At 31.8% G+C, this 20,342-nt stretch overlaps 1 protein-coding gene across 1 annotated transcript in view; it reads right to left on the bottom strand.

Annotated features, from left to right (window-relative positions):
* The window catches only part of LOC127877000 (multiple epidermal growth factor-like domains protein 10), a 104,737-nt gene extending 87,809 nt beyond the window's left edge, over positions 1-16,928 (bottom strand). The window contains exon 1 of the mRNA XM_052422566.1: positions 16,815-16,928. The gene's annotated coding sequence lies outside the window, so the exon portion shown is untranslated. The remainder of the gene's footprint in view (positions 1-16,814) is intronic.
* Between the last annotated feature and the right edge of the window lie 3,414 nt (positions 16,929-20,342).

The raw sequence follows: 20,342 nt of genomic DNA, 5'->3' as shown, positions 1-20,342 counted from the left end.
CAAAATTGTTCTGCATTTAAGCAGGGTTTTAACTTTTGGAAATTATGCTTAAGTTTCATACACTTATATCATGACCAAAACTATTTGAGCCGCAATCTTAACACTCTTACGTTTAACTATGCATACATAGTTCGTTAAACTAAAAATCCGTGTAACAAGGCAGATAATCCAATCAGAATGCAATGTTTACACGACATGAAAAAAGTTGACCTGAACTTGAAATATATAATCAATACAAATCATTCCATGCACACAATCTTCATCTTGTATATCACTTATTGTGCATGGAGAAGAGTTTTTATATTACTTCATAACATCATTATTATTTTAGTTACGTTTGGTTCTTTTTGGTGGGCCAATTTCTCACGCATGTTTGTTAAGCTGAATTCATAGGAAGAATGCGATGTTCACTTGAGGTCTTCGCAAAAACAAATGTACTTGTGATGCTCGTAGAGTTTGCGCATCAGTTACACGTATTGCAGTGCACCTTTAAGTAATCAAAACAAAGTGTTTTCTGCAATTCGTGTGTTCGTGTTCTCGCTCGGCTTTAGACAAACGTATCAACGCAAACAATCTCAAATATAGTATAAACAATAATGCAGCTTTGTGTGTCTTGCTTTATTTGTATAATGGATTTGTTTAGTTGTACCATCATCATTACATAATGCATATAAATTTATCCTGTAGAGTAATGGGCTAGATACATTTTGAAGCAACATTTGGAAACATTTATGTCATATGAACCTATATATGGATGTACATCTTAAGTTCTAAAATGCATAAATTTAAACAAACATGAAAATAATTGCGGCTGTTATATTGTCCGTTTTTAATTTGTTTACTGTCCTTACAGGTACCAATTTTACTTTTATGAAACTATATTTAGAAGTGTTAATCTAGCTTTCACTTTTGTTTGGTAAGTCTTCCTATAACCGTAAATCTAATTGAATTAAGTCCATTGCGTGTTCACTGACGAAAGGTCATGCTTTATCGTTGTGACGTTATTTTACACAGTCAGGTTAGGCATTTTATGTACCACTGATTGTCGCCTTTTTCCATGGAATATCATACCTTTGATTGTGAATGATTATCGGCTTATTTCTCATTGATCATCAAACGATAATTGCTTTCATGCATCCTAAGCTTGTGTATGATGGTAGTGGTCCAAAGCACATGTCATCACACAAAAATAAATATTTTATTTAATTCCACAGATTGACTTACTTTTAACGCTATTTATAGCCTGACAACATTGACCTAGCCCGTCTGAACTCATAAGCATTAATTTAAACCATCGTTTTTGTGTGTATATTTTCATTTGGTTGTTTGCACGACTTTAGTGAGACAAAACAATACTTCGTTTATAGGAACGATTGTACCGATTGAAATCAATTCTAGTACGAAACTTATTTTTTCTATGTTAAGGTACTCTAGTATATTAATTCATAAAGGTAGATAAACATTGGCGCCGGGCTATACAATACTTTGCCGTTTTTCAAAGTGCAAATATGTTTATAATAAATATATCATATGGACCAGTGACGACGAAGCTATTCAAACATCTCTTTGCTATTAACATCTTTAACAATATTGAACAAAAAATGATGTAACCGGTACAAACTTTTGTCACAATTACAATTTTCCCATTTGATATAAATGTGTGTACTTATAAGTTCACACATTTGCTTTATACATTAACGACACGATATGTTTTACTTAATTGATTTATTGATGCTTCCTATATTTCACGCTGAGCATAGAGTATTTAGTGCGTAGTAAATATACAACACGTGCAAACGCAACTGACGTTCTGTATTTTCTAGTGACAAACACATATTAAGGAATTTACTGAGCTGTTCGTACTAAACCATTATTTTATTTAACTTGGGCGTAAAACTATGTGTTAATATCTTACAATGCTCTTCTATTATCACGTGCATAATGCTTGACTCAATATAATAAAATACGTAACTTGCCATTCCATGTTGTATTATACATGCTGTTGTTACGAATGTCTATATGTATTTCGAATTATATGAGATCCGTTCTGAGACAGACGCTACATTATGTGTGGATTCTTATAGCTGCAATTTCCAGCTCTTTTTAATTTTAGTGCGGTTATGTGATGTGTGGTGGGAAGCCGGAGTACCCAAAAGACACCTTACTTGTCCGATATGGTGATTACGCACAAAACTTACATGCAACCAGGTGCGGGAATTGAACCCGAGTCGCCTTCGGTAAAAGCGAGTGTACCAACCACTGCGCTAGCCCGACGCTGTATTAATGAAAGTATTGATATAAGCTAACATATTTTATGAATTATTACTTAAAACAATATATGGTTGTATAATTGTGTTTCATGTCATTATTAATATATTTTAGATAAAACTCGATAAGAACAACAAATAAATGTTATTGACAATTTCCGGTTTGAGCAATACGCAACATAACAGCGCACAAGGGAGTCATTGAACTCTCTTCAGCGGAGATAGGGACTTAATTCAGGATCTATTTTGTACTTCTTCGCAATAATTATTGTTTCTGTCAAACAAGTTCCATTGTTTATTTATTTTTTAACATATTTACATAAAAAATACATTTGTTACATTAAGCTATATATACCGTTTAAGGAAACTTATTGCTTTTTGACGGTTTTGTTATTACATTGTTCGTATCATTCTCAAATATGTATTACCTCTTTTTTGCTCTATTGTTTTATGTTTTATTTATGGTAAAAATTGACACTCATCGAGGCATGCCATTATTGGATTACAGTGTTCTTCTTTTGCTTTCTCTCAGTTTGCTCCTTTTAAATAATTATTCATGACCATGAAGGCATTTGCTGACAAACAAAACATAATCAAAATACGTCTAATCGAAATCGCTTTTCTGCAAGTTAACAAAGGAACCTAGTGTAGGAAAAAACAATTATACTTATTTATGTTAAAGTGATATTATACGATTTGTATATGTGTCAAATTGTAATATATTTATTAAAATATAATACAATAACCCAATATAGGCAAAAACAATTATACATTGAAGACGAATTTTATAAAATGCAGCTAAGACAAATAAGCCCCCGAGCCGATTGTGACGAAGATATTTCGTACATATTTTCCTACAATAACCGAAGCATTCGTCTTTTTATTAGGATCGGAGTAAGTGTTCGTGGGTCGATTTTCGATTTTAAAATTAAATATCTGGCTTATTTCGCATTTTTCGACACATGTTCTACTTAATTTTTATTTTTATTTATATTTAAATATGTGTATAATATGTTTTTTTACACATTTGATATAAATTCATAAATATTTGACAAAATCGTGCATACTCTCTTTAAAAAGCTTTTTTCACATTGTACTTGAAGTGTATATTTGATCTTGACTGAAGTCAATTATCTCCTCAATTTTAAGCCTATTCTAAATATTTGTATTAAAATTAATTATATTGGGTAATCAGTTCTGATACTTATCTCTTACAAATGTATAATTATGACCACGAAGTGATACCAATAACATTCTGTGACGTTTTGAATGACCAACTGCCACGTTACAAAGTGCATAGTTACATAAGCAAAATATAAAATGCTCGGAAAATTCGCAATTTGCCCGATATACACCTTTGCTCCGTGCCAAGGGACATTCCCAAAACATATGCATATTATGAATCTTCTTACATACTACAAAAGTTACACATATTCGAATGTGTTAAGCCACACAGTAATAAATAACTATTGTTTTGAAGAATTCGCATGTAATATTTATGCTGGAAAGTTACTAGCTTTGTGCCACAAGACAGTCTAAATGGTTGAATAAACTATGGATTTGTTTCTAATTCTTTGTTTACCAAGATTTCCCATTTTTAATTGCCTTAATTGGATTGATTTGCTTCGTCAGAACGAGCTTTTTGTTTACTAACTTGCAGATTGTAGTGGACTTTACAATTGATAAGAGTAACCGTTTTTGCGGTTGACATTTTTGTATGCTAGGACGCCTCTCACTTATTTTCTATAAAAATACAACGGATGATACAAATCTATATGTGGAAATAAAAATTGATATGGTCTTTAAATTCTCTTTTTATTGTTTAAAGAAATACCATTTATAAAGAATTAGAACATAACTGATGAAAACTTCAAACTTGTTGAAAGTAAAACAAAATCACTGGTAAGGGTTTTAATTTGGTCTAAGCCACTATAAATATTGCAAGCAGCTGTTAGTGCCACTGAAATTGTTAAATAACTTGGTTTCGTGTTACATATATCAGTCTTAAATAAAAATATAATACTAAATTATAATCAATTGTAATAGTCTGATTATTATGTATTTACTAATTGTTTTGTATTTTGAGTATTTTTATCTTTTGTTAAAATTAAGTTTTTTATTGATTTAATCTTTCGACACCCTTCACGTATAAATCTCTTTGAACGCAGACTCAGGTTATCACAAGGTCAAATTGAATGATCTTTAAACTCTTCATTGGATAATATACACACTATTGTAAAGAGCTAACACAATATTCATTTGAATGTGATTTCTTTACACAAGTTAATAGCGCAAACCCCTGAACGTTCCGTGGTAAGCTTAACTTAAACTAATCATCGTTCACTAGATCATACATGTGTGAAAAATGAAGGTGACATTGCCTTTCTGTTATTAAATAATAAACAATATCAGTTATAAACAATATTTATTTCAAAGTGCGGGCATCAGAGTTTCTGGGTTTTATACCGCGAACAATTTCCTCCGTTTATAATATAATAGCATATATATATATATATATATATATATATATATATATATATATATATATATATATATATATATATATATATATATGAGTAAAACCATTTTTATAATAAGACGAATTTGTAGAATCCGTTGACACGTATAATCAACGGGGTTGTTGCCGAAAATGTACAAATGAGTCTAAATGAAAGTAAAGTATATTCTTTAACATATTATGAAAATTACAATTACGTTATTACGTATCAAATGCATTTAGTCACCAGAACGTACTCTTAATGAATTTGATAAATTGAACGATTTTTAATCAGTGTGAAGTGCACTATTTCTTTATTTTATAATTCAAAGTATTCTTATTATACAGCAATTTATCATAATTGTAATACAGAATTACAATCCGCCTGACTGTATAAAGATAACCCTTGTAACTGTGGATTAAGATGAGTCACAGTACCCATATCTTGAAAGTGATTCCTTTTCATGCTAAGCTGAAGACATATTACAGATTATTTTTCAAACATTTACGTTCATTTGGATAAATCAATGTACACATTTTGTAGCAATACTATTTGTGTGAGGTTTGTCATAAATAATTCACGTCTGACACCAGTGTATGCGATATTTCTGGGCATGTATAGCTATTCATAAACTGCTTTTTATAATCAATCAAGATAACGCGTGCGTTTGGTGTATCTAAATATATGTTATTGATTCCAAAGTTGACCATTAATACTTTTGTTTAATTTATATAGATATTCTAGACTCAAAGTTAGTTATGTATTATGCATTTAAATTAAAGAGAAGACGACTTTTTTTCTCGACGACATCGTGTATCAGCGTCGATTAATTACGAACCTAACACATGCGACTTCTATTCAACATAGTTACACAGATAATCATATAAACACAATAAATATTAATATTTATATTATGAATGTGATTGTTATGCTACAAATACTGAAATGAATATAAACAAATTAATACCACATACTTCAAATATAATTATTTGTTCCACACCAATTATATGTATGCAGACCTCGCTGTCACATCTTTGTTATATTAAAGCAATGAACAAAATAAAAATCTCCAGTAAAATATGTTTATGTCTTTCGAAAGTTTTCATTAAGTTAGTAGTATCTGTTTCTTATTTACCTACACTGACATACTTTAAGCAGCGTTTGAAGCTATTTAACATTTTTCATAATTTGAGTATGTTCAATTTAAATTCAGCGATATTATACTTCGGTTAATCTACTGTATTTGAAATTTATCGTAGTTCTTTAGTATGTGTTAAATAATTATTTGGTTATATATTGGTTTGTGCAATGTTTTCTTTAAATGATATATTTAATCTTCGGGCCCCATGTATGCAAACCTCGTTGCAAAGTAGTTGTTAAATACATACACCTTATACAAGCGCCCATTAAAATAGTTTAATTTATTTCATAATTTTAATAAACGTAAGATTCAGATTTCGGTTGAAATCTGTTCCACTAAAACTATTGAGAACAGCTTTTCGTACTTAAATTATGAATTGTGGGATAGAATACACAGATTCGGATGAAAACACTACTTGTAGTTATTTATAAATTATTAAGAGTAATGTCATAAGTAAAATCATTCTTAAACTATCGAAAAATACTCCATTTATTCACAAACATTGTTTAGTACAAGCATCAACGTTATTGATTTATTACCTTAGTGTATAACTCCCCAAAATGCACATATCTAAACAAATGTATGTTTAATATTGAACACAAAAATATAATTGGATACATGGTTGTTAAATATTACGGAGGACATTATTATAACAATATCAACAGTCACGTGTAATCGAGTCCACGTACTAAACTTGCGAAAGCCCTTCCTCCACTTATCGAATTTCAAAAATAAGTTAAATTGTATGTTTCATTTGATTTTCTTATATAATATATCTTATTTCATATAATGTAAAGTATTTTGAAATTGTGTGTAATGTATCATCTTTTTGTTATCGACTCATTAAGTGAAATTGAAAGCAAATAACGCGTTTTTTCATTTGGGTAAAGATTTTTTCTCAATTGAAAAACACACTTTTTGATGAAGATACGGTTTAATGAAACATTTTAACGTAATAGTTAACGTATATTTTCACAAGCAAATCCAAAAGTAGGATAAGTAGATCGGCTTCGCGTTTGTATCATTACAGTTTTATTTAATTTTTTACGATTTCAACCTTTTATTAAAAAATACATGTTTCCGATTGCATGCAGAATAATCCAAATTTCCATCACTATTATTTCTTCAGCTTATAGAATGCCATAGAATGTTACAAATGTATCGCTACTTCAATAATTATTCAAGATAATAAGAAAAATATAATTGATCGAAAACTCAACTTGGAATGCAAAAAGAACAGTTTGGGATTGGAACAACAATAAAGCGGTCGTATATATGGATTTTTTTTAATTCTTTGATGGTCACGTCATAAAAACGACCTTTGCGTTTTTGTTTTTTATTTGTTTGAGTTTTTATTTTCACGATTGTGTTGGTAATTACAAATACACATTATTTAATCCATGTTTGTAGAGTAATCGTGCAATTAATAAGACGCATTTTTTTCAATACTATTTAGTCTTTCAAAAGTGTTAATGAGGATTGTTTATTACTAGCTCGATATGGACTTGTTCCTCGTTCCCATATAAAGACAAACATTTGGTGATGTTGCACATTGTTTTGTTTTGTATAATAACAATGCATTGAAATATTTGAATAACATGGCTGTCTCAGAATATTCCATTATTGTTTTAATGGGCTTATGGTATTTATCAAATGTGAACAAACATGTATTTGAATCTGCACTATGAAAAACATTGTCCTTAAGAAGTAGTGGATCACTCTCGGAAGTAAAGAAATTAAATAAATCTCCGTATAGTTTAAATGATATATTGGTACATAAAGCCACTCATTGAAGAGCACAACATTAATAAATTATTTAAAGCCATGTTGTAGTACGAATTTAATAAACACTATTTACTCAAGCGCCTATAAACACGTCATAGGCATATAATTCAGAAGCACCCGATTTTCATATAATGCAAACATGGCGTAGTAATCAATAGGCGGCGAATATAATTATCTTTGAGCTCTGATGGAGTTTAAAGAAACGTATACATATTTGCGAAATATTATTAAAGGAACATATAACTATAAACCAGTATCAAGGGCGCTTGAAAAGTAGAATAAACGATTGGTGTAATCGAAACGAACAGAGACTAAAAATCGGAAAACATAAATAAAAATTAATAAATTAGGACCTGCGGAATACTGTGAGCCTGGAGCTGGATATATGCTTTAACTCATGTACCACCTCTTTTTATTTACGGTTTTTAATTTTAGATTTTCTTACTTTTTGTGAATTCCGAGCATCAGTTTTTCTTGTTTATGACAGAGAGGCAGCGAAGAATGCACAGATAGGCAGCATTTTCACAGAAAGGCGACCTATATGCTTCTACACCGTGATAAGGATATTGTCCAGTCTGTTGTAGCCATTTTTTTTTAAAGGACCAGCACCCTTTTCAAACTTGTCCGAAAAACAATATTCGGATCATGTTACGCGAAAATTTGACACATCGTGTAGCTTTTACTACATCTATCTGGGGAAAATGGCAAAATCCTCGTTGCGACCATGTTTTACAAATGACCGCAAGCATCTGCCCCAAAATAATTAGAACAACAACTGTAAGAAAGTTTCAAGAAATTTAAGAAAATCATGTGGCATTTAGAGTTTTCATTGTGGTTCACTTTGAATATTACAGGATAAAGGCCCCACCCCTGGCGGTCATGTTTTATAGTAAACCGGAACACTCAACCGTAATAATATACTATCAAAGGTCCTGTGTCAATTTTCATGATGATCGGACAAAACATGTGACTTCTAGAGCGCTCTTATGTATTCATTATAGCCTTATATGGAACATTGCTAACATCCTAGTGGTCAAGTATTTTAAAGCTGTGGGAAGTATTAACTCAGCATATAAAATAACCTAATTTAGTCAGTCTCTGCTTTTGTTTCATGAAGACTAAACACCAAATGTGACTTTAAGAATGTTTACTAGCTCTCATTTGTTCAACGGCCTGGGAACATTATCGAACTCGGCCGATGTATCATTAATGTCATGGGTTTTTTCTTCTTGTTGTTTAGGTTCGGTAATGTGGGAAATCAAGGATAACTGTAACACATGGAGATCACTTTATTCATCAACTTCATAAAGTGTTATATATATATATATTTATTTATATATAAAATCTATACATTTCATATTGTTATTTATAATCCATAGCTAGATAGCAACTATTCATACATTTATACATGATTACTGGTAATAAACAAATTAAAGCTTGTTGTAATATGGTAATATAACAACATATCTAATAAACATTTCTGAAAGATATGATAACTAATTATAAAGAGTAAAACTAACCTGTAACACATGGGGATCACTTTATTCATCAACTTCATAAAGTGTTATGAAGAATATTGGTCATGGTATGTTCACTCATGCGTTACAGGCTGATCACAATGGGATTAGTATTGGGGAATGATGATTTGTTAAATTGATCTTAAGCCTTGATCGACCGACTATAAAAACACTGTAACTGTAAATGTTACACTATGACATTAAAACAAATGTTCTGATCAAGTATCATAAAGATTTGACTCAGTATGTGACCTGTGGAGTGCAGACAAAGTTTAAATATGGCCAAATATAACCAACTGCCCCGCACCCTGAAGTCAATTTTTTACAACAGATAGCAACCTTGATTTTTGCACCACGTGACCTAGTTTCGAATTTTGTCGAGGAAAATGTTCTGACACTGTTCATTGAAAATTGGACAATATTTGTATTCTTTATTGTATTCACAATGTCAATATTGACAACCGCGTTAAACAACTCGCAATGAAGGACGGACAAAAGATGTTCACAAAAGCTCAAGTGCTCAGGTTCGCTAAAACTTGAATTTCGCAGGATGTTGACCTTATTAAAGGTCTAGTATAGTATCATTTTGTAGATAAACATACTTAAATATATGGAGTACAAGTGATAACTTATACGTAAAATTATACATCTCTGACTTTTTTAACCTCAATGTCCCACTTTTCTCACCATATTAGAAATAATCTCATTACAATTAACCGTTGTAATTATTCATTAATTACATATAATTAGTAAGTGCCTGAACATCTCAATGAGGAACAGCATGGCAATATGCGCAGGTCAACCATATTACTGGTCAGAATTTGAAGTATTACAATTTGGGTTCATAATACGCTCCGAGTTCGAGAAGAAACCACATATTAAATATAAGTAATATATGTAATTAAATTAAAATGATTTCCTGAATAAATAATTAAGCGGAACAATAAAGCAATACGAACATGTTTAACCTATCAGAAGGTCATAATATTAAGATTTTATAAAAACGGGATCACAAGTATCTGAAATATTACGCGGAAACTAATGATTACTCAATGGGCAATGATTCTCCGAAAATTATAGAGCATAATACCAAAAAACTGCGAGCTAGATAAGCTGTAAAGGTACTGCATATATATTATTTTAAATTTCGGATTATAACGGGAAGTTCCTGAGTCTTACGCGGTAGCAAATGAAACTTTCATATCATTACCCAAGGGTAATGACTCCTGAGAATTCGTTGATTCGGAATTACCGAATAATCTGCTTTTGCCCACAACAAAGTCAATGTATTATGTTTTAAAATTAAAGACAGAGATATAACTCGTAAAAAGTGATAAACCTATAAAGTGTCATCATTTTTAATTATGTCTGATTTTTCACCTAGAAACGAAGTGTAAGACTGATGAAAAACACAACGGTCATCGAGTTGGCTGAAAAAGATTACTGGGTAAAATTGCTTCACACACCAATAAGATCAATTACATCACTTTCGTTGTTAATGATGACCATGACTTTTATTTTAATTCATTTAAATTTGTTTATTCATGGTAAATTTATTTCTATCCAATACCAGTATAACGTTGTCCGAAAGTGCGTGATAGTTTATGTTTGAGTTCACTTTCGGAATAAATATGCTTTTAGAAAAGGCATTTATTGCAATTAAAAATCAAAGTACTGACAGTACTGGTGTGACGATGCTTTTGAACAGGATTGATATAAAAGCATCTATTTAAGTTTATCTACATCACCACAACTGTGTATGTGGGTACGAAAATTTTGGTAGGAAAAAAATTGGTACGAAAGTTTGGGGTACAACAATTATGCAAAAAAAATTAAGTACGTAAAAAGATTTGGTTACGAAAAAAATTTGGGTAGGAAAAAAATTGGGTACGAAAAAACATTTGGTTACGAGCAAAAATTTGGGTACGGAAAAAAAATTGGGTACGAAAACAATTGGGTACGAAAAATGTAGGGTACGAAAAATAAATTGGGGGTACGGGGAAGTAGTACCCGTGGGGAACTTGATCCTTTCAGCGAAACTGGGAGGCGGGTTACATTCTCGATCAAATATAACAAGAAATATCTTTAAAAAGGTATTCGACGTGTATTTTCTGTACCACTTATCTTAAAAAAACTGTCTGTAAGAGTAAAACGTTTGTGGGTTATAACATTACGTTTCAGCATATAAATTCAAAACTTGACATGCTCTTTAATGACACCATGCTCTTTAATTTCACATGTATATCATACCAAACTTTATATTTCGTTGTCTCCTTTCCTAAGTTAATGATGTTATGTGTACGGACGTGATTTCACAATATCATGTGCATGAACATATACTTTTTCTCTTTTGATTATTGTTCTTTTTCTCTGATTCAAAACGCTTAGGCATGTTTGTTCGTTAAGTACGGCAATAATTTCATGATGATTCCCGATCGAAAGTGGGTATGAGCACATAGTCGTAAGAGCACTTGAATACGTGAGTTCGCCCATGAACACATGGTAAGGTTAACTAAATCTCCGCGATATGACCTAATATGTGTTTAAAACAGCAAACAATATCCAACAAACGAATGAATTGTCAAACATAGTATGTGCACTGATGTGGCTCTGTAATTTATGTTTGAACAGTTTATAAAATAGGCAATTGAGAAAGCACGCAGAAGAGCGAGTATCGCAGATATGATACGGCTATTATGCTGTTTATATACCATAGTCGCTACAACGTTTACAAATGACAGGTTCGAAATAATTCGTTTTATTTACACTCATGATCGCATTGAAAGTTAATTATATACGTTTTAATTCGTAATGTATTTACTGAATCACGACAAATGTCAAATACAATACAGAAAATGCATAATTGTTTCATTGATCTATAAACATATTTTGGATTGAATATAACTGATTTAAAATTAACGTTTTCAAACTATTATTAAATATTTTCACAGAATATGCTGTCCTATTTATAGCTGAGCTTCCTATACCTTTATCAATGATAATCAGCGAGGTATGCCGATTAGGACCGGCACGGTCTTTTACACAGGTTGCCATCGTGAAGAATTTTTTTTATGATATGATAACTTAGACGATACTTCGCAGCATCGTCAAGAATCTAACTGGTCATACATTGCATGTTTTAACATCCGATTGTGTTTTTTTGTTGTGTAGGTCGACGGTTTTTGGGAAATTCACTCTTCCGTTCAAGATTAAAATCTTATTCTTTTTCAGATACTCATTCTAAATAGAAGATTTGATGCCGGCACCTATTTGTTAAGAGGTGTCAACTATACAATTGTGCTCAGTTTGGCGTTTATATGCACTTAATTATGTACATGACATTTACCTACACGTGGATGAGGCGGACAATGACAAACACAGGAGTAAGAGTTTTGAAAATCTCGATTGTTGCCGGCTTATGTATGTGAGGAGGAAGTTAATTCTGTTAAATGACTGGTCTCTGGTAGAATGAAAATGTTAAAAAACTTTTAAGTTGTGTACATGTTTAAATCAGTGGATACTGCTGAGCTGAGATCTGAGGAGCAAGTTATTGAGAGGAGTGGTGGCAATAAATGATGCATAATTTTATATTGAATGGTGAGACGGAATTTTGTCCTACGTGTTTCAATGGAGGGCAACTTTATTGAGGGTGTTTATCATATTGTTTAATGAACTCGTATTGTAGTACAAGTTTGTTATGAATATGGCTGCGCGTCTGTGTACTTTGTCCAGTAGATTTATTGGAACTTATGTATTTGGGTCCCAGACAGTGAAGGAATTTTCTAATTTTGATGAGTTCATTTTGAGGTTGCGGCAAAGAAATCCTAAAGCCTGGTTTGTATTATTTGTAAATGAATTATTGTGTTTATCCCATTTGAGGTTACTTTGGGTAGTAAGAGCTAACTTTTTTACGTTGTTTACTTTTTCAAGAATGTGGTGATGTAGTTTGTAGGAGAAGAGGATTATTTTTCTTAGTAATGATGAGGGTGTTACATTTTTCAGAATGAATGCATCATTTAAGCGTTAATTTAAGTTTATTATGATGCTGGACGTTGTTGAATAGTGAACCAATTAAAATCAATAAAAGATATATAGATTGGACTAAAATGCAACCCAAGTTAATATTATAAGGCAAAGTGGACATAATTGCTTATATTGATTTATGGGAAGTATTGAAAGATAATGATACAATTTGTGTATGAAACAGTATGCATGTACTATAAATTTATGAACTAGGATGTTACAAAGCACTTAAGTGTATTCTTAAGTATACATTGTTGTGTACGAACAAAATATAAATGTTAGACAATGACAATTCAAATTCTTTGAACAGCCTATTTTGTGGACTCTTTAACCATTGATGGGTTTCTATACAAAAATACTTCGTTAAGTAATTAGTCCCAAGAATTGTATTGTTTATTTGAGTGCGTCCTTCAGAAATCAAGTACTGTCAGATGAACATTTCTAATAATGAATAAACTAGCCAGCCTAAATATGTCCTGTTTAAGGATGTCACTAATTGCTATTAATTAGTGGTTGAAGTGTGCATACTTGCCTCTTTATTAAACCACATAACACTATCACTATAAAATATCCTCCTCCAGTCTGAATATTAAATTATTTAAAGACAGGTTTCTGAAAGTGACCATTACAAAACGTCTTAGAAATTGAATACATTCTAGCTTTAATGTTCCATGTAAAAGCAATGTTGTTCATCAGACTGAAGTCTGCATATCAAAATTCCGAAATTCCTTCGCATAAATTTGGAAAATAAAATTAGGTAAACAACCAATTAATTGAAAAAAATGCATTCAATGAATGTTTAATACTCTTAATAATGTCTTACTTTCAGTCTATAAAATACAGAAAAATAAGCCTCATGCCCAACATTTATGGACACAAACAAATCTATTATAATCTTTATTAATATAATACTAGAACTTATGCTACACAAAGAAACACTTTTAAAAAGTAAATATATATATATTTTTAAGTATATATACATAATGTATTTTAATATATTTATATATGTTTATTTATTTATTTTCTAAATTATATAATATATTTTTTATTTATATTTATATTTATGTAATTATTTATTTATTAATTCATTTATTTTTATTTTTATTTGTAGTTATTTTTTATATTTAACGTTCTGAGAAAGTTTCAACAACTTTAAACATGTCAAACATGCGAAATTCTGCAAATTTAACAAAAATGTTTATTTGAATAAAACATGGCTTAATATTTAGAACAACTTAAACCATACGCTTTCACTTCAGAAGGCATCTGAATGTAAATTAAGTATAGAACAGACCTTACTTTGAATTTGTCCGAGCGCAACACATGGATCAACATTCATATACGTTACAAGTGATCTATCGGTCAATCAACACATATGATGCATTGTTTATTTTAACACATTTGAAAGATAACACCAAAAGCCTTTATTTAAGCAAACAAAAGAGAATTGATAATGTGTTTTGCGCAACACTCTAGTAGTTCGAATATTTTCTTAATTAACAATACAATAGAGACAATTCTCAAGTTCAATTTAATTAATTTTAGTTATTATAACGACATTAATTTCATCAACCACTGATACGGGTATAAGTATTATGAGTATGTTGATTTTGTTGAATACTAAAATTATAAATAATACGTTTAGGTCTTACAATAGCTCAAACGAGCTATTTATATATATCCCTTGTTGAAAAAAATCTTTCCTCGTCTTGGCAAATGTATGTGTAAGAAGAAAAATAATTGCGACATGAAACAATTAACATTGCAGAGGCCGGTTTGCATTTCAGTTTGTTTGTTTTTCGAAATACACTTTGTCATGGGTAATTCAAACGCTAAAGTATTAAGATAACTGCGTATTTTTTAGAATTTTATTGGATTATATAATCCTTTACGCACCGCATGAAGAGAGCTTCACATAGTTTTCTTATATAAAATTTATAATATGTTTGATACACATCTTATCTTTTTAGCACACATTTTATAGCGGAACAAATGTTCTGACCAGGTTTCATGAAGATTGGTAAATACATAGTACCTTGTTATTGACCCTACTTGATCAAGTTTCAAACTTAGCCAACTGTTTTGATGAAGATTAAGCGATTTTTGTGGTGTCAAGCATGTTCAAACGTTATTATTTTTTTTTCTTGTGTTTGACAATACATTCCCCAGTGTAAAATTCGATCGAGATATCATTTTGGAGAAATGTTTTGACCATTGTTAAAAAATATTTTATATTAGATTTCACAAGCTTTAACTTTTATTGACCAAGTGACATATTTTGACCCCATTAGACACTTCCGAGATATAATTGGGATAAATGTTCTGAGAATATTTCATTAGTGCACATATGTTTCTTCAAGACAGGACCATCATCAATTTAAATAAACACTTGCATGACATTGAAATATTCAAGTCGTTTCATTGCCGCAATGTATTTTAATGTTTTGTTATATCGAGTAAAATATCATAACTGTTGTTATTGTAATTCTAAGTTTAAAACGCACACATACGAAATATTCGCTTTTTTGCTTATAGCTAAAGCACCGCACTGGTATACTTGAAATCATTTCTTTTTCTTTGCAAGTATTTGGATAAAGCTAATAAATTTATAAATTGGTAAATAAAAGTCAAATTCTTCTAGAAGCCAAACATACGGCTATACATATAAGTCAGTGCTCTTAACCTGTATTGATTGAACACTGGGAGGGATTCATTCAGTAACGAGTAACGAGAATTTTGAACTAGGCATTCAATCATCTCGTGCTGGGATGAATTATCTATCTAGTGCGCTATAGATATTTCATGACATGATAAACTTTTATGGTTCCATTTACTGTTGTTTATCTGACAGAACGAATAAAACGTTACTTTTTAACAGAAGCTACCCGTCAACAATTCAAAATAAAGTCTATATAACAGAAGAGTGTGACCTCATAATATAGCAGTATACACATGCAAGATATGCTGAGCAACGTGTGTCATTAATTAATGATGAACACAATCATTTATCTTTTGAATAAGATCAATAAGAAAAGCACCATCGAAAATGCATTTAATTCTGTCACTATAACTCGTATTAATTTTCTTTTCAATAAAACTATGATTTAGAATACTTATGGAATTAAATCACGATGATCTTAGACGGAGTTTTGTACAGCAACCTTCAGACAATTTAGAGTGGTTCACTGACTGATAAACAATGATGCAAACATATTTTTTTAGTAGTTGCCAAATTTAAATGCAAACTTTATTTTAGTGGAGCCTTGCTTTGGTTTGGGACTTGTTTAAGATGTGTACAAGTTTAGTTTTGCATCGCTGATTAGATCAGCGATTATCATTTAAAGTCAAGCTTTAGGTGTCATACTACTTTTTTTACAAACAACACACAGCTAAATAGCGCAGAATGTATACGTTTGTATTTGAAAAAAAACTTCCTGCTGTATAATGATTTAAAACGCAACTATGGAAAGCAACAAATATGATATTCCTTGACAGAGTTCCGATGAAAAAAAAGATTAAGAAATATATGTATTTGTTAATGTCCTGCATATTTATTATCTGTAAAAGTAATACATTTACGTACCATCAGCGACATGATTCAGTATAAAGACACTAATAACTCCAAATAATGTCATTGTCATCTTTAGCGTTTTCCATCGAGACATCCGCACATATCAATTGATAGATGGTAATTAATAGGATTCAAATTGTATGCTGAGAAAGCCATCGTAAACGGAAAATACCGTTGTAACTGGGAAGTTAATATACCAGCAACATATAATTACCGCTTTATGTGCGCTACATATGAACAGCTCTATTTTCGTTGAATTCGGCAGTCATGATCAATTAATTTGTTTCCGAACCAATTACGATCTACATGAATATGGAGGACAAAACTGTCAGCAAGAAAGATCACTGCGAAATCAGATTTAGAATAAATCACTTCAATGCCTATACCGGTTTTGCTTAAATACTGATCAAAAGTGTTGGCGCTAATAAACATGTATAATTGAGTTTAATCAACAAAGTTTTCTTCTGACGGTAGCTTACTGTTTCAATATTTAATAAAAATTCATAAAATGGCAACCACCAAACCAGCTATACTATTTATTATTACTTTAATTAGTATAATAATAATAATAATAATAATAATAATAATAATACTACTACTACTACTACTACTAATAATAATAATAATAATAATTATTATTATTATTATTATTATAACAGTAATATTATAAATAATACTAATAATATTATTCCCCAGGGAAATACTTTCACAAAACTGTGTAAGGGACCTCTAGATGCTGCTACAAACCAAACATGAAGCCGGTTGAGTTACAAGTTTATACAAGAAGATTTTTGATGTATTCATAATTTAAGTATATATAAAACTGGGGACCCCCTTGCCCGGGAAGTTTCGACACGAGGTGAACTAATTGAAAGACGGCCTCTTGCTCATATTGCATACCAAACATGCAAGAAGCGGGTTCTGCGGTTTAAAAAAATGTTTAAATTTAAGAACCAATATTATTCAGTTATTATGTTTTATAGGTGTTAGTCAACTATGATTGTTTATGTCAAAATAGATTGTTTTCAAATCACGCATACACTTGTTTATTGTCGAGCCGTTTTTCTTTTTCTATTTTCTATTTATATATCTTCCTGTCTTGAAAGATAATCTGATACTGTAAAGCACCTTCAATTAACAAATGCCATGATTATGAATGGATCTCTTTACAATTTCCAAACGTTTTTTTTTGTTCGTTAAAGTTTGTATTCTTTTTGCAGACATTTTAGTTTCTGTGTGCAGTATTTCTTGAAAAAGGAAATTTGAATATTTTCAGCAATGTCATTGCTAGTAAAAATTGTAAAACTAGTAACCTGTCGGCATTAATTTTGGTTTCTTTTTTTTCGATGTTTTAAGCAGAAACAACTCACTGATATTTTTATCGTCTTAAGGGGTATTTTCAAGTTTTTGTCTCGGTGTCTGGGGTGTATCCTAATTTTCTGTCAGAAGACTAACAATTGAAATCAATTCAGAACGAATTTCAGGATCAGACAGGTCAAGGAATGTAAGAGATTTTTCCGTTTCGTCATTGAAAGGCTGTGTTAATTTTAGTGATAAATAGTACTTAGTGTACAAGATTGTGTTGTGAAAGACAACATTGTTGACGGAACTGTACTTAAATATACTTGTACAGTAGAGAAAGTCATGTTTGAGGATGAACAATGTTATGATATAATAAGTTGATCGAGATTCGAGATGAAGATGTGTTATGCTTGATTGTATCTAAAGCATTAACGACTTCGGACGTCGGCAATAAATTAGTATATCAATGTGAAACTTGTCTTTAAAAAGTCATTTGACAAAACATTGAGCTCTGTCATCTTTTTATCACGAAACCAAAAGTGCCCGCAATCTGATCAAACATATACCTTTGGCGAAACGATCAACATTGCATCGATGCTCTTTATCTTACCTGAGCATAATACGCTTAGTGAATGCCTTGTTTTGCCGAGCGTATGCTTGAATACGAACAAACTCTTTGGGCCTCATATATTTTCCGAACATCTTGAAACATCTTAAGAATATGTAAGCCAGTGACAGTGTGAACGTCATGAAGATTAAAATCTATGAACATTCTAGATCATACATATTTTGCAGTAACAAAGTAAAAACCTTCTACGATATTCACTTAATGAAACGGTTAAACATCGTTGAGGACAAGGCTGAAACTTACAAATAAGCTTTTCTGATAACGATAGAATCTTGAGGCGCTTTGACATTAAATCACCCGCCCCTGGGTGAGATATAATATGTAAGATTAATAAATTCTAAGCCAACGTTTTAAGGCCCGCTCACACCGAGATAACGGACGAGAAACGGACATAAAATCATTTTATCAGTTCGTGTCCGTTCTTATCCGTTTAATGTCCGTTTCATATCCGGTGAATCCGTTCCGTCCGTTGGGAAGTTTTGAGCATGTTAAAAATTTTCCACCGGATAAAACGGACAGAGACCACCGTTTGATGCGCGGTCTTCATACGTTAGTTTACAGTTTGCTCGGAACTCGTGCGTTACACCTTCTGTACGTATCCGGTTTATGTCCGTTAATGTCCGATTGTCCTGGCCCACCACCGGACAACTACCGGACTAATACCAGACTTGCAACGGATAAACGGCACCGTTCCGGACACCTAACGCATGCTCAACAGATTATAACGGACAGCTAACGTATACAAAAGTGCGAGAAGTGTAGCGAAACAAAACTGTTAAAATACATTTAACCGTTATTAGCTTGTGTGTCGAAAAATCCTTTTATTTTGGTACGCCTTGTGAGAAGGACATGTGCAATTGAGTCTCGTGTTCGCATTCAATTAGAGTGTCAAGCCATCCTCGTGCAGGACCAGATTGGTCTTTTGGATGCTAATTTGGCCATGCCTCGTCTTGCTCAAAAGAGAGCAAGGAAACGGAGGCAGCGCAGTTGGTGGATCAGGGCTTGGCTGGGCCCCGAGCGGAGGCGTCAGTTCGGTCTGTATGACCAACTTATGGTCGAACTACGACGAGAGGACAAACGCGCATTCATCAACTTCATGAGAATGCCACCCGAGATGTTTGATGAGATTCTCGCACGAGTGGGCCCAAGGATAACGAAACAGCGCAACAACTATAGACTTCCAATTGAACCAGGGATGAAGCTAGCAATTGCGCTGCGGCATCTTGTGTCTGGTTCAAAGTACCGTGGTAAGCGATTCGGCTGGAGGGTACCCCGCAATACTATTTCTCTTCTCGTGGCAGAAGTAAGTACCGCTTAATTTACTTTTGTGTTAAAATTAATTTAAAAAGGCTTCTGTTAGTCATTTTTATATATTTATACATTTTAATGCCTGCTTCTTTCATTATTTTATATGAATTGCAGTGTGTTTAGTTATTGGTATAGGATAAAAGGCAAATAGATGAGTGCGCACACTACAACACTAACCTCCTAAATTGAATATTACCATAAGTACTGTCTTGTGCGCATGTCTTGAAATGCACCCAGTTATAAACACTGTTTATCAAGTAGTATATTTTTCCCTAATGTATTATCTGCTGGGTCATACACTT

The sequence above is a fragment of the Dreissena polymorpha genome, chromosome 4, assembly GCF_020536995.1.
Source record: "Dreissena polymorpha isolate Duluth1 chromosome 4, UMN_Dpol_1.0, whole genome shotgun sequence".
NCBI lineage: Eukaryota > Metazoa > Mollusca > Bivalvia > Myida > Dreissenidae > Dreissena > Dreissena polymorpha.
Note: the sequence above shows the minus strand (reverse complement) of the source record. Positions and strands in the feature narration are given on the sequence as shown.